Below are 14,057 nucleotides of genomic sequence, written 5' to 3'. Positions count from 1 at the left end.
TGCCACTCAGGAACATTCTGTCTCATTAGTAAGTAACTCCAGTGTAGATTTGGCCTTGTGTTTTAGGTTATTGTCCTGCTGAAAGGTGAATTAATCTTCCAGTGTGGTGGAAAGCAGACTGAACAAGGTTTTCCTCTAGGATTTTGCCTGTGCTCAGCTCCATTCAATTTATTTTTTATTCTGAAAAACTCCCCAGTCCTTAACGATTACAAGTATATCCATGACATGATGTAGCCACCACTATGCTTGTAAATATGAAGAGTGCTACTCAGTAATGTGTTGTATTGGATTTGCCCCAAACATAACACTTTCTATTCAGGACAAAAAGTTAATTGCTTTGCCACGTTTTTTGCAGTATTACTTTAGTGCCTTGTTGCAAACAGGATGCAAATATTCTGTATAGGCTTCCTTCTTTTCACTCTGTCAATTAGGTTGGTATTGTGGAGTAACTACAATGTTGTTGATCCATCCTCAGTTTCCTCCTATCACAGCCATTAAACTCTGTAACTGTTTTCATGGTGAAATCCCTGAGCAGTTTCCTTCCTCTCCAGCCACTGAGTTAGGAAGGATGCCTATATCTTTGTAGTGCCTGGGGGTATTGATACACCGTCCAAAGTGCAATTAATAACTTCACCATGCTCAAAGGGATATTCAATTTACATGTGCACCCATCTACCAATAGGTGCCCTTCTTTGCGAGGCATCGGAAAACCTCCCTGGTCTTTGTGGTTGAATCTGTGTTTGAAATTCACTGCTTGACTGAGGGGCCTTCCAGATAATTGTATGTGTGGGGTACAGAGATGAGGTAGTCATTCAAAAATCATGTTAAACACTATTATTGCACACATAGTGAGTCCATGCAACTTATTATGTGACTTGTTAAGCAAATCTTTACTCCTGAACTTATTTAGGCTTGCCATAATAAAGGGATTGAATTCTTATTAAATCAAGCTTTTCATTTTTAATCCATTTTAAATTCAGGCTATAACACAACATATTGTGGAAAAAGTCAAGGGGGTGTGAATACTTTCTGATGACACAATTTACTGAATAAAAATGAACATTTTGTTTTCCTTATTGTAAGGTATTTACATTTTGCTAAAGGAAAATGTTAATAATAAAAACAACAGACACACCCAAAAGGTGTTGTACAGAACATACAAGCGTCATCATAAGGGAGGTTTGTTTCTGTTATTAATGTGTGGTATGTACTGTATGTATTTTCAGTCCATAATAGACAGACGTATGGCGTAGCCAAGAGTCTTACAGTGAGGGAAAAAAGTATTTGATCCCCTGCTGATTTTGTACGTTTGCCCACTGACAAAGACATGATCAGTCTATAATTTTAATGGTAGGTTTATTTGAACAGTAGGAGTTAGAATAACAACAACAAAAATCCAGAAAAACGCATGTCAAAAATGTTATAAATTGATTTGCATTTTAATGAGGGAAATAAGTATTTGACCCCCTCTCAATCAGAAAGATTTCTGGCTCCCAGGTGTCTTTTATGCAGGTAACGAGCTGAGATTAGGAGCACACTCTTAAAGGGAGTGCTCCTAATCTCAGCTTGTTACCTGTATAAAAGACACCTGTCCACAGAAGCAATCAATCAATCAGATTCCAAACTCTCCACCATCGACAAGACCAAAGAGCTCTCCAAGGATGTCAGGGACATGATTGTAGATCTACACAAAGCTGGAATGGGCTACAAGACCATCGCCAAGCAGCTTGGTGAGAAGGTGACAACAGTTGGTGCGATTATTCACAAATGGAAGAAACACAAAATAACTGTCAATCTCCCTCGGCCTTGGGCTCCATGCAAGATCTCACCTCGTGGAGTTGCAATGATCATGAGAACGGTGAGGAATCAGCCCAGAATTACACGGGAGGATCTTGTCAATGATCTCAAGGCAGCTGGGACCATAGTCACCAAGAAAACAATTGGTAACACACTACGCCGTGAAGGACTGAAATCCTGCAGCGCCCGCAAGGTCCCCCTGCTCAAGAAAGCACATATACATGCCCGTCTGAAGTTTGCCAATGAACATCTGAATGATTCAGAGGAGAACTGGGTGAAAGTGTTGTGGTCAGATGAGACCAAAATGGAGCTCTTTGGCATCAACTCAACTCGCCGTGTTTGGAGGAGGAGGAATGCTGCCTATGACCCCAAGAACACCGTCCCCACCGTCAAACATGGAGGTGGACACATTATGCTTTGGGGGTGTTTTTCTGCTAAGGGGACAGGACAACTTCACCGCATCAAAGGGACGATGGACGGGTCCATATACCGTCAAATCTTGGGTGAGAACCTCCTTCCCTCAGCCAGGGCATTGAAAATGGGTCGTGGATGGGTATTCCAGCATGACAATGACCCAAAACACACGGCCAAGGCAACAAAGGAGTGGCTCAAGAAGAAGCACATTAAGGTCCTGGAGTGGCCTAGCCAGTCTCCAGACCTTAATCCCATAGAAAATCTGTGGAGGGAGCTGAAGGTTTGAGTTGCCAAACGTCAGCCTCAAAACCTTAATGACTTGGAGAAGATCTGCAAAGAGGAGTGGGACAAAATCCCTCCTGAGATGTGTGCAAACCTGGTGGCCAACTACAAGAAACATCTGACCTCTGTGATTGCCAAGAAGGGTTTTGCCACCAAGTACTAAGTAATGTTTTGCAGAGGGGTCAAATACTTATTTCCCTCAATAAAATGCAAATCAATTTATAACATTTTTTGACATGCATTTTTCTGGATTTTGTTGTTGTTATTCTGTCTCTCACTGTTCAAATAAACCTACCATTAAAATTGTAGACTGATCATGTCTTTGTCAGTGGGCAAACGTACAAAATCAGCAGGGGATCAAATACCTTTTTCCTTCACTGTACGTCAGCCATTTTTTTAGGACAGACAAGGGTGTGGCTAACATAAGAAATATGATATTTACGTAAGCACTTCCATGTAAAACCAGAAAAGTTTGTTTGATGACCTTTTGTTCATATGTGGATCAAGATAGTCGGCTCTGCCATTCACCTCATTCTCACCTGTCTCAGAAAAGGCTTAAGTGCTTTTTTAGTCTGAGCTGGACAGCTGATAGTGAACCTTTATTTTGATATTTTTTGATTGACATTGTCTCTCTGTCACCCACTCTGAGTGTGGCATGTTTTCTGTGATCTAGTCCGTGCAGCAAAATTCCAAAACTTCCTGTGGAATTGATAGTATTGTCAGAGACAGTGAGCCTCAGGTGAGTTTGTGCTGTAGTGATTGGCTTCCAGTTCTTTGCAGTTACTCTTGACTTTAGTAGACTCCAGCTAATAGGAGCATACTGTTTTACAGAGCAAAATTAAACAATAGAAGGTTTATGAATATGAAAACTGGTTAATATTATATGATAAGAAAATTGTTTAGATTATTTTTTATGAGATAAAAACTGATACAGAATTATCCAATGGGTCTACTATATTCTCTGATAGTGTATTACGTTGTGTGCTGATAAGAAATAGTTGACATGAACTTGCATCATTTAAAAAAAAACTATAGGCCTAGCTAATGGAGTTTATAAAGAGGCCAGAGTTAAATGTGTCTGTAGCTAAGTGCAGGGCAATAAAATAATCACCAGATGACAGTAGTGTACTATTTTTCAGTTGTTAGGTTTTTGAGGTCGATCGACGTGACGCATGCTCTGTACAGTGGATGTAAACATTGGAGCTGCCCTTTTGTTGGCACGAGCAGGCTGTAGATTTGTTTAGGCTACACGAATTCGGCTTGATGGGTTGGACTGTGGAGCTGTTGCCTGGTGGTGGAATCAGCTAGCTAGCAAACTGAAACTCCGCATAAAAAAAAATTCTGAAACCGGGCTGTTGAACTCCATGTAGTTCAATTGCGCAAGACTGTGCAGTTGTACTTTGGTCCATGGAAAGTTAATATTTATCTCTGAGAATTGAAAAGGCTTCAGACAAGGTAAGCGCGGCTCAGACTTTTTTATTTTTTGAGAGCAAGGAGCTGTTTTAGCTAGCAAACGTTAATAGTTGTGTAGCTACTTTTCCTCTCCACCGGGTAGGTTTCATGTTAGCTAGCTAGCTAGCTATCTTCAGTGTTTGGAAATAGTCTGGAGCTAATCATGCGTCTGCTACTGTAGGTTGCTTGAGACGGCACTGTATTTCAGTTCAGCTTTTTATGTCACTAAATAACTTTAGCTAGCTAGTTAGCTAACTTGCTGCCTGGCTAATCATGTAAACGGCATTAGCTAACTGGTTAGCTACCTAGCTAAGCTAACTAACTAGCAACTTCCCTAGCTAATAAGCTGTTTGTTCATCGAGGATATGCACAAGTGTTTGCTATGAATTAATAATTCATCGCTAGCTAGCTAAAATGCATGCAAACTATTTCCTGAAGCCAGCCAAGGAACTTCAGAAAGTAATTATGTGGACAGCTAACAAAACTCTCACCTCATCAGATACTTCACAAGCAACCTCTGTTAAACACATTTCAGTTGCTGTAGCTAGTTACATTTTACTGTCATACTAGATAGTCACACAATGGTTGAAAGAAACGTTTTTTGCTTATCGTTTTACAGTTACTTTCAAGACAGCTGATATAGTTTAAGTTAAATCTGTTTCTAGCCACCACCAGTCAGTTTCCAGGTGAGTTCTTCAAATGAAGTGTCTAGCTGACTAGCCAGCAGATTTAACCCGCTTACTTACAGCCGCACTAGGGTCGGACTAGCCCAATATTGGACAAAAGGAGCCTAATGTTACTCCTTAGTCCAAGGACCTTACAAGTTCTGTTTAAAGGGCTCATTGGCTCTTGATGCCAAAATAGGCAAATAATCAATCTAAACGTGAATTGATTCTCAATTGCAGTACTTTTCTAGAAACATAAATCCCTCTACTTTCATATCACATCTAAATAATTTCACAAATGCAAAATATACACTTGCGGGAAAACACTGTTCTAAAATGTGCACCGCAAATGCAAACGGTTTCATGGACAGAGATGAAAATATCCATTAGAAGTTTAGAAAGAGGGGAGATCTAAAGATGCAACAACTATCATGGGTTGCTAATATGACTAGGATAATGGCTTTGGCTGCTAGACAATGAAAAAAAGTTGAAAGAAAACCAATAGAAGAACGCATATGAGGAAGTCTATAAAATAATTGCCTCTATGTTTCTATGATGGGATTTTGGCTATAGGCTACTTTGAAGCAAGGTAAGACATGCCTCATAATATGAAGTAAAAAGTCCAGGTTTCAAACAATCAAGGAATCGGAAAAATAGTGATGCTAATGATAGGCCTAACCGTCTTCTGGTAGATGGAATGGCCTTCCCAAAAACCTTCTCAATTACATTTTAAAGCTGCAATATGTAACTTTTTGGGTGACCTGACCAAATTCACATAGAAATGTGAGTTACAGATCTGTCATTCTCACTGAAAGCAAGTCTAAGAAGTGGTAGATCTGTTCTATGTGCACTATTTCTATACTTCCCGTTCTTAAGTTTAATTTATTCGTCTTTTACTTTCGGTTTTTGTACATCAGCTAAAACTACATTTTTTTAATGGAACATATATTTTCACAGTGGTTTAGGTGGTACAATGAGTCTGTACACTATACTTAATTGTTTTGTCACATAAACTGAAATTAGGCAAACTTATAATTCTAGTAACCAGGAAATGGCGGAGAGTTTTCTGCATAGTGCACCCTTTTAACTAGCTACAAAGTAGCCTATGTGTACCTGGTAGAATGAAATCATGATTATTTGCATCAATCCAGTGGCGATTTGGTTTGTAAACTCCATCTCATGTGCTACAGAAACACCGCTAACCAAACAACAGTGCTATGTGCCTGGGCACTTGAATTAAAGGGTAACTACACAAAAAACAACATTTCTTAGATTTTTCCCTGACCTCAAAAGTGGTCTCCTGATGTGGTTTAAGTGTTGTTATGGACATAGAACATCCAATATTGTTCTTTTTCTATTACAGTGTGACTTTGAGAGCAAAAACATGAGGAAAAAAAGGGGAAATCTGAAACCTGTGAAGTTCTGACTGAGTTGACAGCTTCATTTATCTGTTTCAATAGTATGCCTACTTGCACAGTACAGCTTGCGTAACAGTATTGCGTCCATCCCAACCTGGGCTCAATCCAGGGACCCTCTGAACACATCAACAACTGCCTCCCATGAAGCATCGTTACCTATCGCTCCACAAAAGCCGCAGTCCTTGCAGAGCAAGGGAAACAACTACTTCAAGGTCTCAGAGCGAGTGACGTCATCGATTGAAATGCTACTAGCGCATACTGCTAACTAGTACACCGCTAACTAGTTAGCCATTTCACACCGGTAAACTTGGATTGGCCTGATTGTGTGTAAGACCAATATGGAATTTATAATTTTAGGTCATTCAGAGTGTATGTCACTGTTTCTCATAGAATTGTTCACACAAGGCACCTTTCCTTTGCCGGGCAGGACATCTTAGTATTTATTTTTTGCAAAATAAAGTATCAAAAAGTATACCCACTTCACCAGGCACAACTACACCATTGAATTGAGGTACGTTTTCCGATCCATATCTCGTGCCGGCTCCACTGTGTCTTAATAAACAAAGGAATGCTGTCCGACCCTAGTGCAGCTGTAAGCAAGCAGGTCAGATCTGCTAGCTATTGGCTGACAAACTCCTGTCATTGGCTGAGAGGGAGAACAGTAGCTAACTGTTGCCTCCTCTACTGTACAGCCATCCAGTTCTTTGTGTACAGTGAGAAATAACAGTCAATGTAGGTCGGGCCAGCCGAGGGCATAGATTTTCCGTTCTCCTCCTCTTAGTGTGTTTACTTTTCATTGAAAAGTAAGCACACCAATAACTTTTCATCATAGGATGAAATCCCTGCTGAAATGTTTCTATAAACTCCACCGTTTCCATCTGATCCTTGGAAGTAATCATCCTGTAGCTGCACTCTCACTGTGCAGGAACCCTCCTCAACCCTAGCCTAGCTTAATGGCTACGCCCCAAATAGCACCTTATTCCCTATATTATGGTGCACTACTTTTGACCAGAGCCTTATGTCAAAAGTAGTGTACTATAGGGAATAGGGTGCCATTTGGAACGCAGAAGTGCTGAAGATCCGCTTTCATCTTGATCCACTTAACTGCTGGTCCAGGCATGCAGTCATCTGTTGCTATGCTGGGTGTTAGCTAGTAATGCTGTAGCTAGCTAACACTCACATTTCTCTTTCTCTTCCTGCACTAAAAATGGCTCCCTATTATCTTAGACCTTGCCTAGTTGATAACACTAGGAAACTACTGCCTTAGCACTGGAGTCCTCATAGGCACACCTGTTTTAGACATTTGTGCTTTGTAATAGAGTCACATACCGGTCTGCTCTGCCGTCTCACAGTCCTGGCCAGACATTCCTGCCATGTAACCTCTTGGTGTTTTGTTGGCTAGGAGGAGTAGTGTGGGAGTGTGACTTCAGATTTGAATCACACCACTGAGAGAGACAGGGCTTGTGGAGGACTGGCTTGTCTGTACTTGCCTCTGTCAAACACTTTGCTCGTTGTTTTATGACAGAGTGCTCCCCCCTTCATAATTGTCTAACCATGAACCATATAGAGTAGACTACAGGTATGGCAGGCTCCACTTGAATCCTAAAGAGTGATTTTAGCTTTCATTTGCTTAAGAACATCATAGTGTGTGGATATTTGTTGTCATAAAACCAGTTGAGTCACCACAATTGATAATGTATTCTTGAAGGTTGTAAGGAGGTGCCCCGTTCCACGGTGTCAACATGGGAATACTGTTGTAGGCCACATGTAAATTGTCTAGCCTAGGTTTTCCATTTGAGTTCCAGCTAACCGTATAACTCTTATTGCATTGTACATTGAGGAAAGACCCTCAAGGAGTCCATTGAAAATGCTGAATGTACACTGCACCAATCTGAGATTCCTTCTGTGTGTGAACTGAAAAGCCTTTATTATCATGCCTGATAGACAGTGTGCCCTTTCTGGCAGCCCTCCTTTCCCATACCCTCTCAGACAGCAGCAAATGGAATGTTTGTTCTTGTTCTCTGAAGGTGGCCCTCATTAACATTCTGTTTTCTAACCGCTGTTCCATGCTGCGATTTAAATTAGGAAAATAGTCTAATTGATAGCTGGATTTGGCATATCCTAGTTGAGTTAGTAGTGCTACATTTCCAGAGGTTTTTCTATTCAGCTGCACTGCACTGAGATACATTGCTCTAGACTGCTGTTGGCCTTGGTGAGTTTCAGTTCGCTGATCTCACCGGCGATGTTGTTTTGCTAAGCAGCCCTTTATTCAGACTTCAGAATCTTGCCTTGCTGTGCCTTTCATTAGCCATGCAGAATGCTTCTCTCTCTCTACATCCCAAATGGCACCCTATTGCCTATACAGTGCAATACTTTTGACCTGAGCCCTATGGGCCCTGGTCAAAAGTAGTGCACTATATAGGCAATAGGGTGCCATTTGGGATGCAGTCCCATTCATTCACCCCTCTGTTCCTTGGTTTAACAAAAGAGGGAATGATCAGACTGCACCCAACCAGGATTTATATAGGGGGACCCAGACTGGGCATAGGCCTAGCTGCTGAGAAGAATGTAGTAGCAACCCTTTCATCAGGTTTTTAACCACATAGGCCTAGGCTTAAAGCGTCAGCATGCTTCAGTTCGGCTGGCGCCAAGCCAAACCAAATGAGTGCGCTCACATACTCCCTTAAAAGACCTTCGCTTGAAAAACGATAGAAAAGCGGCAATAGTACTGTTAGTCCATTTTGAGATGCCATAGCCAGTATACACTTCCTCAAAATATTCAGAATTAATCTAAGATAACTCATGAAATCAATCATTCATTTTGACGTTTTTGCCGAAGAGATCTTAGTCGCGCAATTTTACATCTAACTAAGAAGTTTGGTGCCGTATTTTTCAATAAAAAAATGTGCATGACCACGAGTCGTCTCTCATTGAATGATAACAAAGACTTTATTGAAGAAGAATAATAATATTCCATTTAGCAGACGCTTTTATCCAAAGCGACTTACAGTCATGTGTGCATACATTTTTATGTATGGGTGGTCCCAGGGATCGAACCCACTACCCTGGCGTTACAAGTGCCATGCTCTACCAATTGAGCTACAGAGGACCCACAGAATCCCTACTGTTGACCAATCACCGATGAAGGGGCGTAGACTTCGGCTCCGAACTTCGGCGTGCCTCCAGAAAAATATTTGTGTGCCCAAACAACCGAAAAAACCCTCACCGAAGTCCAAAATGAACAAAAACGTCACAATTTATGCACAAACTCTACCAAACTGCTTCGGCTGGGAAGCATGCGGGCGCCTTTAAGCATGCGGGCGCCTTTACTCCTGGAGTACGTCCTGTGCATGAGTGAGTTGCCTGTCCGAGCCACATCCAGCCAGTGGGCTAGCTGCTAGAAGAATAGGCCATCTCCTCCTTTTCTGACAGGTCTATAGATTTAGACAGTCAATCTTACATCATCTCAGTGGACCATATGGTCCTAGTATTAAGGCACTGTATGTGAGAACATGTTCTGTTTTTGTTCCCCTCCCCTGTTATGTCCCAGTGCACAGACACACCTCCACACCAGTCAGAATGTTTTTGATTTAGGTGCTCAGCAGAGAGAGACATAAGGGTGAGGCTCTCACTGTACCCTACTACAATATGTGTATGTTCACTCAGCACAAATGATCTGAAGCATTAAACCCTGGAAGATGCTGCTCTCTCTCTCTCATCTTCCTTCTTTTCAGTGTTAATCTTCAGAGTAATCTTTTCTCCTACCGGTTAGTTCTGCCTGGCATAACACATTGGGGATGTGCTGAGGGAGCCTATCTCACACCCTTGCATCCTCCTCTTGGCTCCCAGAGGGAGGCTGCCTCCCAAATGGCATTCTATTCCCTACATAGTGCACTCTTTTGACCATGGCCCATAGGGCTCTGTAGTGCGCTGACTCTATAGGGAATAGGGTGTCATTTCGGACGGAGAGTGTTAGAAGAGCCTGGCTTGGTTCAAATAAAATGTTATTTGTCACATGCTTCGTAAAAAACAGGTGTAGACTAACAGTGAAATGCTTATATTTTTATTGTAACCCTGGACAAGCACACCTGATTCAACTTGTCAACTAATCATGCCCTCACTGAGTTGAATGAGGTGTGTTTGTCAAGGGCTACAACAAAACTGTGTACTGTTGGGGGTACTCAAGAACCATGGTTGGGAAACAGACTTGGTGCGTTGGTACCGTTTGCCGTGCGGTAGCAGAGAGAACAGTCTATGACTTTGGTGGCTGGAGTCTTTGATCATTTTTAGAGCTTCCTCTGACACCGCCTGGCATCGAGGTCCTGGATGGCAGGGAGCTCGGCCCCAGTGATGTACTGGGCCGTACGCACTACCCTCTGTAGCGCCTTTCGATCGGATGGCAAGCAGTTGCCACATCAAGCAGTGATGCAGTCAGTCAAGATGCTCTCAATGATCCAACTTTTTGAGGATATGAGGGCCTAAATAAGTTCAGCCTCCTGAGGGGAAAGAGGCATTGTCGCTACCAATATGGTGCTGGAGCAAATGGTGTCTGTTTTACGGGCTCCTGACCAATAGCGGTTTTTACAAATCAATATAATATTGTCAAATAATAGCATGTTATGTAACTAGAGCATTTTTTTTCTCACATCACTACCTACAAAACTAGCTCCACCCATTCATTTCACCCATACATAACAAGAGTTGTGATGTAACTAGTCTAGTTTCCAGCAAGGCCAGAAGAGAAAATACTTTTTTTTTTTTTTTTTTTTTTTTGGCAGGTCAGGGACAGGGTGTAGCACTAAAAACAGTGGTGGTCTTGTTTCCTGTTTTTCAGTGCAAGGCAGGATATAGGGCCTAGTATCGAGCTGGCAATACTGCACTGACTGATCAGCTAAAATAACTATTTCTGTCTACTAGACTTGAGCCTGAGGGCTGTTTTAGACTAATAGTAAGTGGAGTTCACAGGTCTTTCAGCCAAGTCTAAAGTATCAGATGGCCAAGGAGAATGCCAGCCACATTGACTCATTCCGTCCCACAGAGGTAGGCTACATGTCAGAGCAAAGTCTGATGACAGATCTTGGTGACAGGTGTGGGTCAGAGCTAGCCTGGGCTTCCCGTTTTAGACTGGAGAGAGAATCAACACTTGCCCAAACCTTTTGCAGACACAAACAGGAACTAGAATACACCGATAAATAGTCTGTTTGTTTCTTGACCATGGAAATACCACTGCCAGTTATAGGTTAACACTTTACATAGCATTAATTAATAGGCTCAGGAGGCCCAACATCCCATGACTATCTGGACCTAAGCCCTTGGATCATATAGGCCATTGACAAATGTCCTCCCAACATTCCATAGATAGCCTAAACGCCTTTTTATTATTAAAGTAATGTATAGTATTTCAGTGACCCTGACCTAGTTTATTGATGCAGTGAGAGTCAGGGGAAGAATCTCGTCCTCTCTCCTCCCCTCCTCAAAACCCATTTGAGTAGGTCAAAGAGGAGGAACCTCTGGCTTTCTCATCCAATGGGTTTTGAGGAGTGCGAGAAGAGGGGAGAAAGGACGCGAGGAGTATGCAATTGAGATTCTCCCACACTATAGGGGTGCTATAGGCCTAAACCTGATGCTTGCACACATCTGACACTCAGTCAGGACTGAAGCCCTTTAAAGACCATGCTGTTGTTTTAATCAATAAACTAGCCCAGCGACCTAGCAGATGAGAAAGAAATCAATCCCCCTCTGAGGCCCATTATGTGATGGCGCTCCAGCTCTATATCCTTCCTCATTAAGCTACATCAAAATGCATGAGGTGTAGGTGAATGTCTGCTCGACTTCAGCTCGGCTCTGGCCTTCTCAGAACGCAGAAAATTGCCTCTATATAAATTATGGAGAAGGTCAGGGAAGAAAAGGAGTAGGGATGTTAACCGTTAATCAGTAAGCCACCGAAAATAAATTTGACCAGTCATTCTTGTTGGTCTAGAGGTACATTTGCATACATTTGTGGAATTAAATTAGCGCATGTATATTTTTGTTAGTCGTCATGCATCTTATATCACACGCACACAGCATACAGAGCCTAGTTTGAGGAGCGGAATGGCAGACAGCACGACAGTAGCTCCGCAAAAAGCATGTAGGCTACTGGACTGAAACCTGCTTTTGTAAGCCCAGTCATTGCGCAACAATTCTAAACGCAATTGCGTGTTAACTTTGGTGGCCACGTTTAATAGGAGCTATTTTTATTTCTCTATCTCAACTCGTAATTAAAGCATGCCTCCCATTCGTATGCGTAGGCTATAGCCTGCCTACCTTTGACTATCAGTGCGTCACCCACCACTTTGCAATGTGAGCTTGAGGCAGTATAGTTGTTTGAAACCTGAACGTTTTACTTTACTTCAAATAATGAGGCATGTCTTACCTTGCTTCAAAGTAGCCTTGCGAAAATCCATCCATAGAAACGTGGAGGCAATTATTTTATAAAGACTTCCTCATGCCATTAACAAGCTTTTCTCTCCTGTTCTATTGGTTTTCATATCAACTTTCTTTCGTTGTCCAGAAGCCAAAGGCACAATCCTAGTCATATTAGCAACCCATCATAGTTGTTGCTGTTAGATTCCCCATCTTTCTAAGGTTAGGAGATTTGTATCTCTGTCACATATGGAACTGCTCGCATTAGGTGCGCTGTTTAGAAAGGTGTTTTATGCTAATTGCATTTTGGCTGTAAGAGGGTAGGCTTGCTATTGTTGCATGTTTTCCATTAAGCTCTTCATGAAAAAAGTCTGGTCCTTGTATGCATGCATAGCATCAGAGAGGAAGAGACATTTACATTTACATTTTAGTCATTTATAAGACGCTCTTATCCAGAGCAACTTACAGTAGTGAGTGCACACATTTTCATTCGGACTGGTCCCCCGTGGGAATAGAGCCCAGAACCCTGGCGTTGCAAATGCCATGCTCTACCAACTGAGCCACACAGGAACCCGACGCGAGAGGTTTCACTCGCTGGTCGGCAGCAATATTGACTGAAATTTGTACCCCTAAAGAGGAGACATGAGTTGTTACTTTTCAGAACAAGCCTATGAGAATCACTCTGGTAGCGATATCACTATCTGCTCCCGCAGGTTTGTGTGTGGTAAGGCACGTTAGAGGCTGCTGCCTATAGACATAGACTAGAATCACTGGCCACTTTAAAGAAATGGAACACTAGCCACATTAATAATGTTTACAAATCTTGCATTACTCATCTCATATGTATATACTGTATTCTATACTATTCTACGGTATCTTAGTCACTTTAATAATGTTTACATATCTGCATTACTCATCTCATATGTATATTCTGTATTCTATACTATTCTACGGTATCTTAGTCACTTTAATAATGTTTACATATCTGCATTACTCATCTCATATGTATATACTGTATTCTATACTACTCTACTGTATCTTAGTCCATGCCGCATTGACATCACTCGTCCATATATGTATATATTCTTAATTCATTCCTTACTTAGATTTGTGTGTATTGGGTATATGTTGTGAAATTGTTAGATATTACTTGTTAGATATTACTGCACTGTCAGAGCTAGAAGCACAAGCATTTCGCTACACCCGCAATAACATCTGCTATACACGTGTATGTGACCAATAAAATGTGATTTGATTTGATAAGTGATTTGAGGTGAGCCTTCAAAAAATAAATAAATGTGGATTTCTTTTTAGAGATGTCAGTCTGGGCTCATTACTACTGCGGCTCGAAATGACAGGATATGGTTAAAATGTCAAGTCGTGACTCTATGCTCCCAGAGGTGTAATAAAACATTGTCAATCACATTGTGGCTGAATATAGTTCGCCTAGGTATACAATGATCCTCTATTTGAGTCACTTGAGTCATATGCGTAACTCCCTAGAATGGGGCCCTCAACAGCACTAGATAAAAACGTGTTGCAGTGCAGGTGGGGTTTGTAGGCGTCTTCTCTCCAGAGGAACAGCTGTCTGTATTTCCATTCCAGCAGAATGGTAACAGCTGCT

The 14,057-nt window shown here is 41.7% G+C and overlaps 1 protein-coding gene across 2 annotated transcripts in view; it reads left to right on the top strand.

The window, feature by feature from the left end:
• The first annotated feature begins 3,672 nt into the window (after positions 1 to 3,672).
• The window catches only part of LOC311148922 (ecotropic viral integration site 5 protein homolog), a 106,995-nt gene continuing 96,610 nt past the window's right edge, over positions 3,673 to 14,057 (top strand). Inside the window, exon 1 of one of the 2 annotated variants that reach the window (XM_084185946.1) lies at positions 3,673 to 3,948. The gene's annotated coding sequence lies outside the window, so the exon portion shown is untranslated. The remainder of the gene's footprint in view (positions 3,949 to 14,057) is intronic. The other variant, XM_084185949.1, reaches the window with a different exon arrangement.

This window comes from Coregonus lavaretus (genome assembly GCF_964263955.1).
Source record: "Coregonus lavaretus genome assembly, chromosome: 21".
Classification (NCBI taxonomy): Eukaryota; Metazoa; Chordata; class Actinopteri; order Salmoniformes; family Salmonidae; genus Coregonus; species Coregonus lavaretus.
This window is presented reverse-complemented; position numbering and strand designations above follow the sequence as displayed.